Source organism: Micropterus dolomieu, linkage group LG07 (assembly GCF_021292245.1).
Source record: "Micropterus dolomieu isolate WLL.071019.BEF.003 ecotype Adirondacks linkage group LG07, ASM2129224v1, whole genome shotgun sequence".
NCBI classification, from domain to species: Eukaryota; Metazoa; Chordata; class Actinopteri; order Centrarchiformes; family Centrarchidae; genus Micropterus; species Micropterus dolomieu.
The window spans coordinates 7,504,854-7,516,856 of NC_060156.1; positions in this window are offsets into that span (position 1 = coordinate 7,504,854).

Genomic DNA, 12,003 nt, shown 5'->3' on the forward strand with positions numbered 1-12,003 from the left:
GTGTGTATGAGAAAGTGTTTGCTTGCACACAAAGAGTTAACAAGACAGGCTGTAGTTGAATAAGAAAAAATGCAGCAGTAAAAGAGATAAGCGGTGTATCTGCAGCTTTCATTTAATTATCGCGGCAGTGGAAATGGGCTTGCTTGGGCCAGAAATCATAGACGGTGCCAACAAAATGTACTGACTGCTTCACATTCTTTGGAGTTGCAGCCAAGCCGCTGGCTACATATGTGTTTATTTGTGAAAGACTTTGTCCAGACGTTTGCCTGAAGTTAAAGAGATTGTCTGATTATCTGAAAATTAAAAAGTCATAACAGTATCAGTGAAGGACGGTACTGACACTGACACAAAATATAAATTCAACAATTCTACTCTTTGCTGTGCACAAGTTTGGGTTAAGTTTAGAAATGTTGCTTGATGATGTGTATCTTATACAAAACCACATCACATTATTAAAGGGGAGAATAGAGACGGCTTGGAGATGGAGCGAAGCACTTGTCGGAGATATGCTTTATAAAAACTTGATTTATGACTGATCTTGCTGCCTCAGTGTTACAAAGCCGGTGCGCTATCATCATCTATGTAGGAGAAATAGAAAAGCCCTGCAGATGATTTAGAAATGATCTTTCTCAAACTATTACGATGGCAGCCAGCCGCTGGGCATTCAAACACAGTAAATCTTATGAATCATGTGGGACGAGAAAAGAAGAGCCTGTAAGGAAAAGTTGCTGCACATGATGCCGGGAAGGGAGAAAGGTAAAATGCAGTGGGTGTTGCATGAGTCACCATTACCGGAGCCCTGTTAGAGACTGCAGACAATATTAGGTGAGTAAGAGTAATAATAGGGCTGAACAACAGAAAGGTGAGTGAGATCAGGTTACAGGTGCAGGAGAAAGTCTGTTGCTCTCAGTTTATCTTGACAGTTCGTGCCATCAATGCCTGTGAACACATGCATGAGTAAGCTGTTTAAGCTGAACTGCTTGCATGATAAAGTGTGATTACATTTCCATAGCATGAATAAAACCACTTTATTATCCTTTTCAGCCAGGCCAGACATAACAAAGAAACCAGCACCATGTCTCTGTTCATAATAATAAATGAACAAATGAACCAGGACTGTTTCCTTAAAGCAATACAGTAGTTCAACATTTTGGGAAAATCTGCTTATTTGCTTCCACCGAGAGTTAGACTGGAGGAACAATACCACCGAGGGGTTCTGCAAATTCAGTTGGTTATTCTCTGTTTTGAAGTTGTCCTTTGATACGGTGTTAGAATGAAATTATTGATTATAGCCCCATCTGAATACAGATACTTAGAACGCGTAGAAAACATGAAAGTCTTTATGATTGAATGTTTCTCAATGGAGTGACAAGAGCTGATCAAATCCAGAAATGCCAAAGACAGGAGCTTAGGGTTAGGCCAAGGACACATAAAAGCCCTCCTTTATCATAGGGAAGAAAAGATTTTGTCATCACAAAGTTCCTAACTTCAGCAACAGACAACCACTCAAAGCAGGTGTCCCTGACCGACTGATTTATCCGACACGTGTTTTGTGTTTTATTAAAAGTAAACACAGAGCCTAACTCTATTTTCTTAGAATCCCTGAGCTTTGTGATTTAATGTGATTTTACTTTTTATTTTGCGGGGGGAAATAACTTTATAGTTTCCAGAGCTATATTTAATATGTGTGCAGTGGATTTATAGCTAAAGACAGTATCTTTATGATCCTCTGCAAAAATTATGTATGGTTATATGCCTTCACATTTCATTTACAGCATATTTAACGTATAAAAGAAACTGATGTCACATGTCACCTTATCTCGTGATTCCATTCTCCAATGATGGCACAGACATCGTCATGAAAGGAAAAAGGAACTAATGTTTTTGTTGATTCAGATCAAATGTTCTAAAGTTGGGTGTGACTGAAGTGCCAAGTTTACAGTTTGTCCAACAATAGAAGCCACAAACAGCAGCGAAGTCACAGGACACAGGGGTAAAAACTACATCATCATATCACATTTGGCTAAGAAGTTACTTCTCTCACTGTGCCATACGTCAACCCTCGACATTTATTCCCCCTAAGATGTTTGAGATATTCAAAGCATCTCGTCTCCATTGCATCCTGTCTCACCATCTGCTAATATATATGTCAAAGTCTCGTAATTTTGTCAGATAACATATAAAACCAGATGGAAAGCTCCCGTGGGCGACAGGGGCCCTTTAATTCTATTACTCTGTGCACACACACACACACACACACACACACACACTCAAACACACACATCAGTTCAAGACATAAGCAGCTAGTGGATACCACAGAGAGTAGTTCTTACAGATCCAAACCTGCCCTGAAGGCAAGTGGCCCATGATGGATCAGACATTGATTTGATTTGAAGTGAGTGTGAAAGCCGCCGTCCGTGCCCTCTGCCAGAGAGGTGAACCATGATTGAGCAATGGCTGTCTGGAGGGTTCACTCAGGAAACTGTAAGTGGACAGGCTGGACCTGCTGCTAACAATCACCTTTTGTACAAATCGGCTGGAAATGAATTGTTGATTCACAGAGTGGAAACAAAAAGCGAGTCCCAGCTGCCAGCTATTCCAACACACCATCTCTGTGCTGTTGCTTCTTGGACACAAACACTATATATTGCGTAAAAAGTTTTTGCACGGCAGTCATTAAAGCTGTGCTGTGTCAATTTCATTTTGAAATACACCATCTTTTTACAGTTGGTTCATGAGGGAACAGTGCCCCATACCTCAGATTCTTTTGTTTACACATAATAAAATCCCGTTGTCGGGTGGGTCTCAAATTCACTCCATCTACACAAAGTGATGAATCACTTTTTCTTTAGAGTTAAACCCAACTCAGTGACCTGTTAAAAACAAAATTGTACCAATCACAGTTAGAGCTGTTGCCTCTTTTGTCCCTTTCCTATCTTGTCACATAAACCATCACAGACAAATTGAGTTGTTAACATGCTGTATGCAGTGGGGGAAGAAGTATTCAGATCATTCATCACAAGTACCAGTCCCGCATTCATAATGTTACCTAAGGAAAAGGATAGCGGCATAACCAGCAAAATGTGTTAAAATAGCAAACAGTAAGGCGCTCATTATGCCAAATGTCATTGTTATATTTTATTACTGAATCATTATTATTGTTGCATTACCTTGTGAGCAGCACTGTAATGTTTCAGTTGGTGAAGGTTGAGCTTATTCACCTTTACATACTGTTGGGTAGTTTAATCTATACGCATGATACATATTTTATAATAAGTAATGCCTCACACATGTAGTGAAGTAGAAATATACAGTAAAGTAGCAAGTAGCAGTAAAATGGAAAAACTCAAAATGACAATTAAGTACAACAGAGTAAATGTACTTTGTTATATTCAACCACCAGCTGTATGTAGTTTACTGACGTCATGTATCCAGACAAAATTTACATTTACATATACTGAGTGCTTCTAATTTGGTTCAACTTTCTTGTGAGTCCAGCTGCTACTTTTTTCAATAAATGATTCAGCTTATTGTTACTCTTAGTTGCCACAACAAAGATTCAGTCTGATATCAGTTCACAAAAGCTTTTACATTTGCTTGTTTGAATTGCCTCAGGAAAACCCCTGTGATGCACAGGAAGTTTTGTTCTTTGCACCTGCGATTTGACTGAAATCAACAGAAAAAAACAAAAACCAAAAACTAAAGCTTCACAAGAAACATCCCGGTACTGTCCGTCCGGTTTGAGTGGCATGTGATCTGTGGCACTACAACAAAGAGCACTTAGCAACAAAGAGACACCATAAAAACAAGTAAAGATTTCAAGGACTAGCATGAGGAAGAAGTAGGGTCATGGAGGTTACCAGTTGGTGTGCAATGAACACTTAAAAAATACACAAGCTTTATCTAGGTACAAGACCAAAGTAAACAGTGAGGGCATGGAGCTACCTCAAACTCAAACACTGATCGCTGTCATACCGAAGTTATTGATGATAACCCAGAAGCTTTGTTGACACTCCTGATAATGACACATTCTGCCAGCTGCCTCGGGGCTGTCCTCTCTGGCCAACACAGCTCAAAGCAAATATCCAAGTGTCTCACCTCTTGACAGATAATAATCAGTCTAAACGATATAAGTTCATGGGAGCTTGCGCCCACCTGAGGCCTGAAAAACCTCTGTATGTCCCAAGAAAACAAGTGCTTTATCACATCCTGTTCCTCAAGCTCACGGTGTTGATAAGGTCATGTGCACTTGCTGCTAATAATTCTTTACTGGATATTTCCAGCCTCACTGTTTCTCTGAAGAGAGTGCGCCTGCTGAGGCCGAGGGGAGACCATGATATAATTACCCAACACATAATGAGAACAAACAAGCACAGAGTTTTCCAGACGAAATAAGACTCAAAACAAACACTGAAACAAACCACAGCTGTCATATACTGATCAATAGCCTTCCTGTGAGAATACAGTGCTGTTGGTATGCTGACAGAGTGACCAGCACCCGTCCTATTTCCTGTCATAAACAACTCTAAGACGTGGGGCTGCTAAATAATCAAAAAGTCAGAAGAGTGGATGCTGGGCTAGGCATAGCAAATCCAGATGTATTATTTACTCCACATCTTTGTTTACACAAAAACACAATAATCCTCACAGATTTGGGGTAGTGGGGGGTAGGAAAGGCAACACTCTGTATCAGCAGAGGGATCTCCATTCTTTGCAGCCTTCAGAAAAGAAAAGAATTCAATTGTGTTGAGAAAATAAACCCAAAGACAGCCAAGTACAAAGGGCCGTGGGTCCCAAACGAGCGCCTTCAGGACTCGTCCAAAGAGTCAGAGGAGGAAACTCTATCATAGGGCTGAGGGAGCACAGAGGGCTGGTTTGTTTAGCTATAAATCCTAGGGTTTTTTTTATTCACAAGGGGCTCTCCCTGTCTTCCTCGATAAAAACATGAGGAGGAACAATCCGAGACGCTTTTCATTGGCATTACAGTGTTCTTCTTTTTGAAATAACACACAATTCAGACTAAGAACTTCCTTTGTTTCCACATTCTCCGTGTTATCTAAAAAGCTCCAACACCGCTGGCAAAGGAGAAAACATTTGGCAACACCTGCATTTACTCCAGGTAAAACAAAAAGTTGGCACATCAGTTGAGTCGCTTCACATTAGGCTCCAGCTTGATGAGTAGACTGTGATTAACTCGTGTGACTCATCAACTGAGAGTTGTGTTGAGAGCAGAAAAACACAATTTTTGTGTGTGTGTAAAAAGACAGCGATGGTGTTTACTACCCACTGCCCTTTCCTGTGGGAAGAGCAAGAAAGAAAATATTTGTTTTCTGTTTGCTCCAGGCAGTCAATGTAGACGGTGTCATCTTTCAGACAAGGAGGCACCACAGGGGCGGTAAAGCGTCCCTTTGGCCTGGGCTGATAGATGTTCCTCCACTGGTGCTTTGTTCTGGTCTGGTGCTGGACACTTGCCTGGCTCACTCCAGACCAGAGCTTCATGTCACTCATCACAGGAAGCACCGTCCATCGACAGGGATGCTCATATACACAAATCCACCTTGTCAGCTTTCCATCACAGTGTTTAAATAAGGAATGAAGCTTGTCCTCTTGTGCTGAGTGTTGCCATAAATCAGCGCTAAAAGCAAAGCGCCAAAGGACATTTTTACGCACAGCGCCTCTCTGGAAAGGTTAAATTGTTAGATTTACTTAATATATAATCTGACACTGAGAGGTAATGCTCAAATGTTGCTGGTTATCCTGGTGGTCCTCAGAAAAAGATGCTGAGTAACAGAATAAAATGAGCTTCTTTACCCCTTTCTGCCAAAGTATCCTTTGCAACAGTCTCTGATATCATGATGCAGGATTTTTAACTTTTAAAGACAAGCCACCACTTTCGCAGAATAAAAAGTAAATTAAAGTACATTATTAAGACTCTCATCTCAATGGATTCCTGCAAGTGCAACCAATCATACATGTGGCTGATTTCCAATAATATTGCTGATGTTCAACAAAAAGTGTAAGAAAACTCTTGAGGGTAGAAGTAATGAGGCGGTCTGGCCCGGCAGCAGGTTTATTTCCTTTCTCCCTTCTTTTGGTCACTTGACTCTGGAAAGCTTATCTGCTGTCATCTGGCCTATTGTCCCTGTTATCTGAGGAGATCAGGGCTGAGCTGAACCTCTGTTCGCATTTGAGTCTCCTCCACCATCCATGCAGGCCAGATGGAGGACCTCCACCTGCAGAGAACCTGAAAGAACACTGGCTGTGATCATCTGTCGTATACAAATGCGGCAGAGGGATATCCCAGTGTCTGGAGAAAATAGTAACTCAGGGAACTCATTAAGAGAGTGAATTTCTTACTACTGTACTCTGATCTGAAAGCGATGACAGTAATATAATCTTGTTTCTTTGAGAAAACCCTGACAAGAACAGATTCTTAATTGAACTAATACAAATTAATATTCAAATCATCTAAGTAGCCCAGTTTGCATTGCGTTTCGATAATTCAGACATGATAGATAAACCTCCATGAGGAGCTGGAGGCGGTTTTGTGTTTTAATACTGTTGCAAGGCAAAACCACAGTGGAGACGTTGGTGAAAAAGGAAAGGGAACCCCTGTTGCATTTATCATGGACTCATATAGAAAACACCCTTCCTATGCAACAACAAGCTGCATTTCTCAACCGGCCTAGTGGCTTTGCTTTGGATCTGTGCCACATGCGGATCTATATTTCTCCCCTAATTGCTCCAGGGCAGTGTCACCCATTTCAGTTTTTTATTGGTTCATGCCCTGTTGTCTAATTCTGCAGGGACTCCGTGTCAGGACAGGCAGCAGCAGGATTCAGGGTAATCAGCGTGACAATGTTCTGGAGTTTAAAAAAAACCCCAAAATAGTCTCCTTCCAGTTGTTGCCCACCAACGTTGTCAGACTAATGTCTGAGGAGTAACCCTGCTAGTGTTCCAGTAAGAAAAAAAAAGGAAATAAATCACTTGTGCTATCCTGCTATGACCCCAAAATAACTTTGGCACTACCGTATTTCATAATGATTAATATATTTTAAACTGACTCTGGACCCTCAGAAACAATGCCTATTAAAATCCACTAAGGTGGGTATTCCAGACTGTTTTTTTAATTGAGTGGGAATAAATGTTTGTTCAGGTGATTTGAGGTGTCATTTTTTTAGTGCACAAAATGATTAAAAAGACTTTGTTCAGTGTAGCGTGCCAGGTTATGACTCTTTACAGACAAATTAGAAGTCAAATTCTCTCCAGAGAAGTAAACTCATGCAGCCAATATGTTATTACAATTCTAAATAAAGATATACATTTGTCATGGATAAAAAAAACACTGGAAAGCTAAATGATTATTGATTCAGACTATAATGTAAAGTAATATCAACGTAATTTCAGTTGAGCATGCAGGCTGCTCCTGCACACACCCCTCGCATTTCACATTGAATTCACTGGGGTAATGTGACCTTGACTGAGGGCAAGACAAGAGTATTTTAAAAGGGCCAGTAGCACATGCAGCAGCACCACAGCAAAGTAGGAAGTTTAAGAGGGTGCCTTCCAAAGATAAGGAGCGAGCTTTGTCTTGAAAGTAGGTCTATTGTTCAAATTCAAGCTCTCTCTTCAAACACAAACATTTAAGCAAGCAGGCAAGCAAGCCGGATGCTTGTACAAATATTTTTTTCTTTCTGTGTGGAAATATAATCATTGATATTTGTCTGTGCCAAAGTTGGCCTTTGCACGTCACTCAGATCAGGACTCTCTCTGAGGTTATGGCCACTTCTTCTAAAGTCTTGTGATGCTGCATATTAGATTTTTCCAGTGTCATGTTTTGCTCACGTGAGGCTTGATGCATCTTGTCTTGACAGAAGACAAAACCTGAACAAAGGATCGCAAAGAATGAGGGATGAATCATGTCTCCTCGCCAGCCTTCTTCCCTGCACAGACTTCACACACCAGCCATGGAGAGATGGAAAAACAAAAGCACCTTGATGGAGCCCCAGACTGATAGATAGATAAAGAAGTTATGCGTTCCAGTGTGAAAAATGAACATAACTCACTGCACAAACATGCAGGGACATTCATATCATCTTAAGTTATTGAAAAACAACTAAAGTCACACTTCAGCTACCAACATTACGGAGGTCATAGCTCGTCATTATAATGCAAAACATTTCACAACATATGCCACAAACTGAATATGATAGTTGCTACATATTGTTTATTTGACTCTGACAGTGTGAAAACATTGTGGGAGTTGCAGTATGAGATGGAATAAACAGTATTTTAAGTGGAGGATGTTTTTAGTCAAATCTAACAGCTAATGAAAAGGAGCACTACAAATATCGCAACAACGACAAAAAAACTTTTGTCCTGCTCTTACACTCCTGTCTACAATGCTTTGGCAAACACACACAGTTCTTCTGTGCATGTATTGAGATGAAGTACATAACCCACACATTTCAGCACTCAGACAAGAGATTAAAGGTATTTGAGTTACCCAAAAAACCTTTTGTGCCTTTATGGGCGTCACCCAAAGTCAGCTTCAACAGAAAAGGCTGGAGCTGTTATTTTCCATGTGGTGATTTAAAGATGGGAAAAAACGAAGTGAAGGTGATATTTGAACAGAGGTATCATTATGAAAAATGATCTCGTGCCGACTTGCTGAGGGGGCCGGGATGAGTTGCAACTGGAGGGCTGGTGTTGACTGAACAGCGCTGCTCATTCTTCTCTTTATCTCACTGGCATTCTTCTGCCTCATTTCAATAGCCATTCTTCACTGAAGAGCCCCCTTTGCTGCCGTTCACACTTCTTGTAATTTGTATTCTAAGTAGCTCACAGAGCTTTTGTATTCCGTGCCGATAGCCATCTGAATCCTCACTCTGACAGTGGAGGCAGCAGATATCCTCCATGTACACACATAGACCCCTCAGATGATGAAAGGTAAATTGCAAAAGCAGAGTGATTGCAGTGCACTCATTATTCCCAATAAAAAGCTACAAGACCGGGTGCAAATGTTGCACTGAACTTTATTGGGGCAAACTGTGTTTGTTTTTAACTTTTAAAAAAATGCCAAGAAAACGTAGCTGACTTTGTGTCCCCCATCAATGTGTCTGCACTAAAGTTCCAGCATTTTAATGAGTCTTTGGCTTTGCAGCATTTCCCCAAAATCTCCACACATTCACTGAGTTTTGATAAATGCACTCATAGGACCTTCTTTAAATAATTTAGTAGATATTAAAATCACAACATTGCATAGTAGTATTTTCTTATTTAAGTGTTATGTGTATAGTGTAATTGTTATGTTTATGAATGCTGTATTGTTGGTGGCATTTGTTGTTGAGCTGACTTGTTTTGTAAACACGTGAAGCAAATGCCACATGGAAAAGTGACCCAGTACTATGCTACCAGATCATTTCAAAGGCTTCACAATTCCAAAAACATAACACTGAATTCAAAAAAACTACCTTGGGAAATTTGAGCAAAATGTGGAGCTCAACATGTGAACTCTTCAGAAGAAATCCTTCTGAAAAACCTCAAAAACAAATGTCAGTGGAATTCCCCAGTGTACCAAAAAGTGATATGGGGAATGTAAAAAACGAAACACCTTATGTAATTCAGCTCACAGATGAAATTCACGAGTTCTGCTTGCAGACAGATAACAAAGCAACTGTCTGCGTCTGAATAGCGTTGATAAGAGCATCGTACCAATACAGTGGCCATTCTATGAGCTGCAGAGTCCCCCTGTTCCTCTCCTCAGGACTCCAACTGCAGGGGGATCTGACGGGGACAAGCACAGGATTAGTCTAGAATCACTTTGATGAGCTCCAACATATGCTTATTACTTTCATTTAAATCCAGTGAAGTGTTATTAATAAGTCTGTTTTTTGTGATTATTAGATTATTAATTAATTAATTAGTTAATTAATGTTCTGGTTTTATAGTTAGTAATAACTGAGCTTTGTTTTCTACTAAGCACTGATTGATGTGGTGTTTCAGCACCACATTTTCAACAGATTACTTATAAATCAAACTGTGGAAGTGTTTCCTTGGTTTTCTGCCGATGCTTCACTGTCCTTATTCTAAACGAAACTGAAAAGGAAAATGCATAGTTTCTGTCACACCAGGGGATTTTAGTCTAGTCAGATTACAAGTGTTTGGAGAGCCTTCATGAAGTTGTTCACTATACACAGAAATAGGCATTCATACAGTTAATAAAAAGGGAAAAATATATATATGTATGTGTACTTAAACTGTGGGAATAATAACTTACAGGTGGATGTTTGACAGGCTTATTACACAAGGATTGTTTCTGACACTGTGTGTCTGGTGTTAACTGTTAATTAGAGAGATGGCCTGTGGGTAGAAACTGTTCCTGTGTCTGCTTGTTTTGGCGTACAGTGCTCTGTAGCGTCTACATGTCATGAGGGGAGAAGGTGGAACAGGCTGTGTGCCATTTCCTAACCCTGGACCTGTATAAGTCCTGAATCAAAGGCAGGTTGGCACCAATCATTTACGCTTGTAGTCTGTTCCAGTCCTGTTTGTTGGCCGATTCTAACCAGACAGTGATAGAGCTGCAGAGAACAGACTGGATTCTGCATTGGAGGTCATGTTTTTGGACAACATAATGCTAGTCATTATATTTTCTGTGCTACGTGTAAGTCATATCGTACAGCCACAACACAAACAGCAGAAGGTTTCATGCCGTCTTTTAATAGTAGTAGGAGTTTTTTATGATTCAGCCAGGACTACAATCTTTTGCCAAACTTCCTCATTTTGATGAACACCCACATGTATACATTTTCGTAACAGCTCACTGGTGATGAACTCAACTATGAACTGTGGTGAGTTTGGGAATTTTTTTCAGACTATATTGTTTAAGACATTTACTGTACCTTTGACTGTGTTAGTTAACCTCAATCACACCTTAAAGAACTTCTGAAATTTTAGGAATATAAATGTTTTCAGTTTCATGTGCACATTGTGTGTGTTCTGTCTGTTAAATCCAAGAAAGAAAAACATTATCTGTCTCTCATATCATCAAGTGCAAATGCAAAATAGATGCATATAAAGGCAATTTAGAGAGGAGACAACATGCTGTTTTTGTTCTATGAAAAATGGGCTGATGTCCTGATGCTATTAAAATGTTTTGAGGTCATGCAGCTCTAAGAAGTCCCTCTTCAACACAAGGAGGAGACATCAAGGGAATCAGTGATGCAGATCGACTCATTGAATCTATGCTGCTGTCATATATCAAAGACGTGAAGTAGTATTTGCATGCCACAGGATATTCAGTTTCAAACAACTGTCAGCTACGTCTGAGTAGGAGGGCGGGGAGTTTCATGTGGCCTGGTCCTATATACCCTAACTGAAATTAGAGAGGGTTGGCAAAACTGTGAGAGAATGAATGCTCTGCACACTGAGACTCGGGAGCCGTTTGACAAAAATGCCACATTACAGGGCGTGTGTGTCTTTTCAAATCTACCGGGGGTCATTTAGCACTTGGGAGCGTAGACTTAACAGCACTTGAGAAGTGACAGGGCGTGCAGAAAGGTGAGGACAGATTTAGACCCCCGCTGATGAAAACTGTCATCAGACACAGTTAAAAAGTGATTTCTAGAGACAAATATGAGACCGGGAGAAGACCCCGAACGACCAATCTAGATGTCAGGTCTCCGCTTGCTTCATGCAGAATGAGGGGGGGAGTGTGAACCGCGAGGCTGCTGAGCTGATGACATTTTATCAGGAAAGCATGTGTAACCCGAAAATTCCTCTAATTTTCCAATAACTTACCTCGACTGACATCTGTGGCACTTAATATAGCATGTTGCTAGTGGTCTCATTGAACTGCAACATCATTCCTGTATTTCTGTAATAATGGGTTATATTTTTGGATTATAATATCACACTGATATAAATTGGATCTCTCATTATACTCCAATAAAATTCTGGTGTGATACTCAGCATGCTGTTTACATTTTCTTTGTCGGGTTGTTG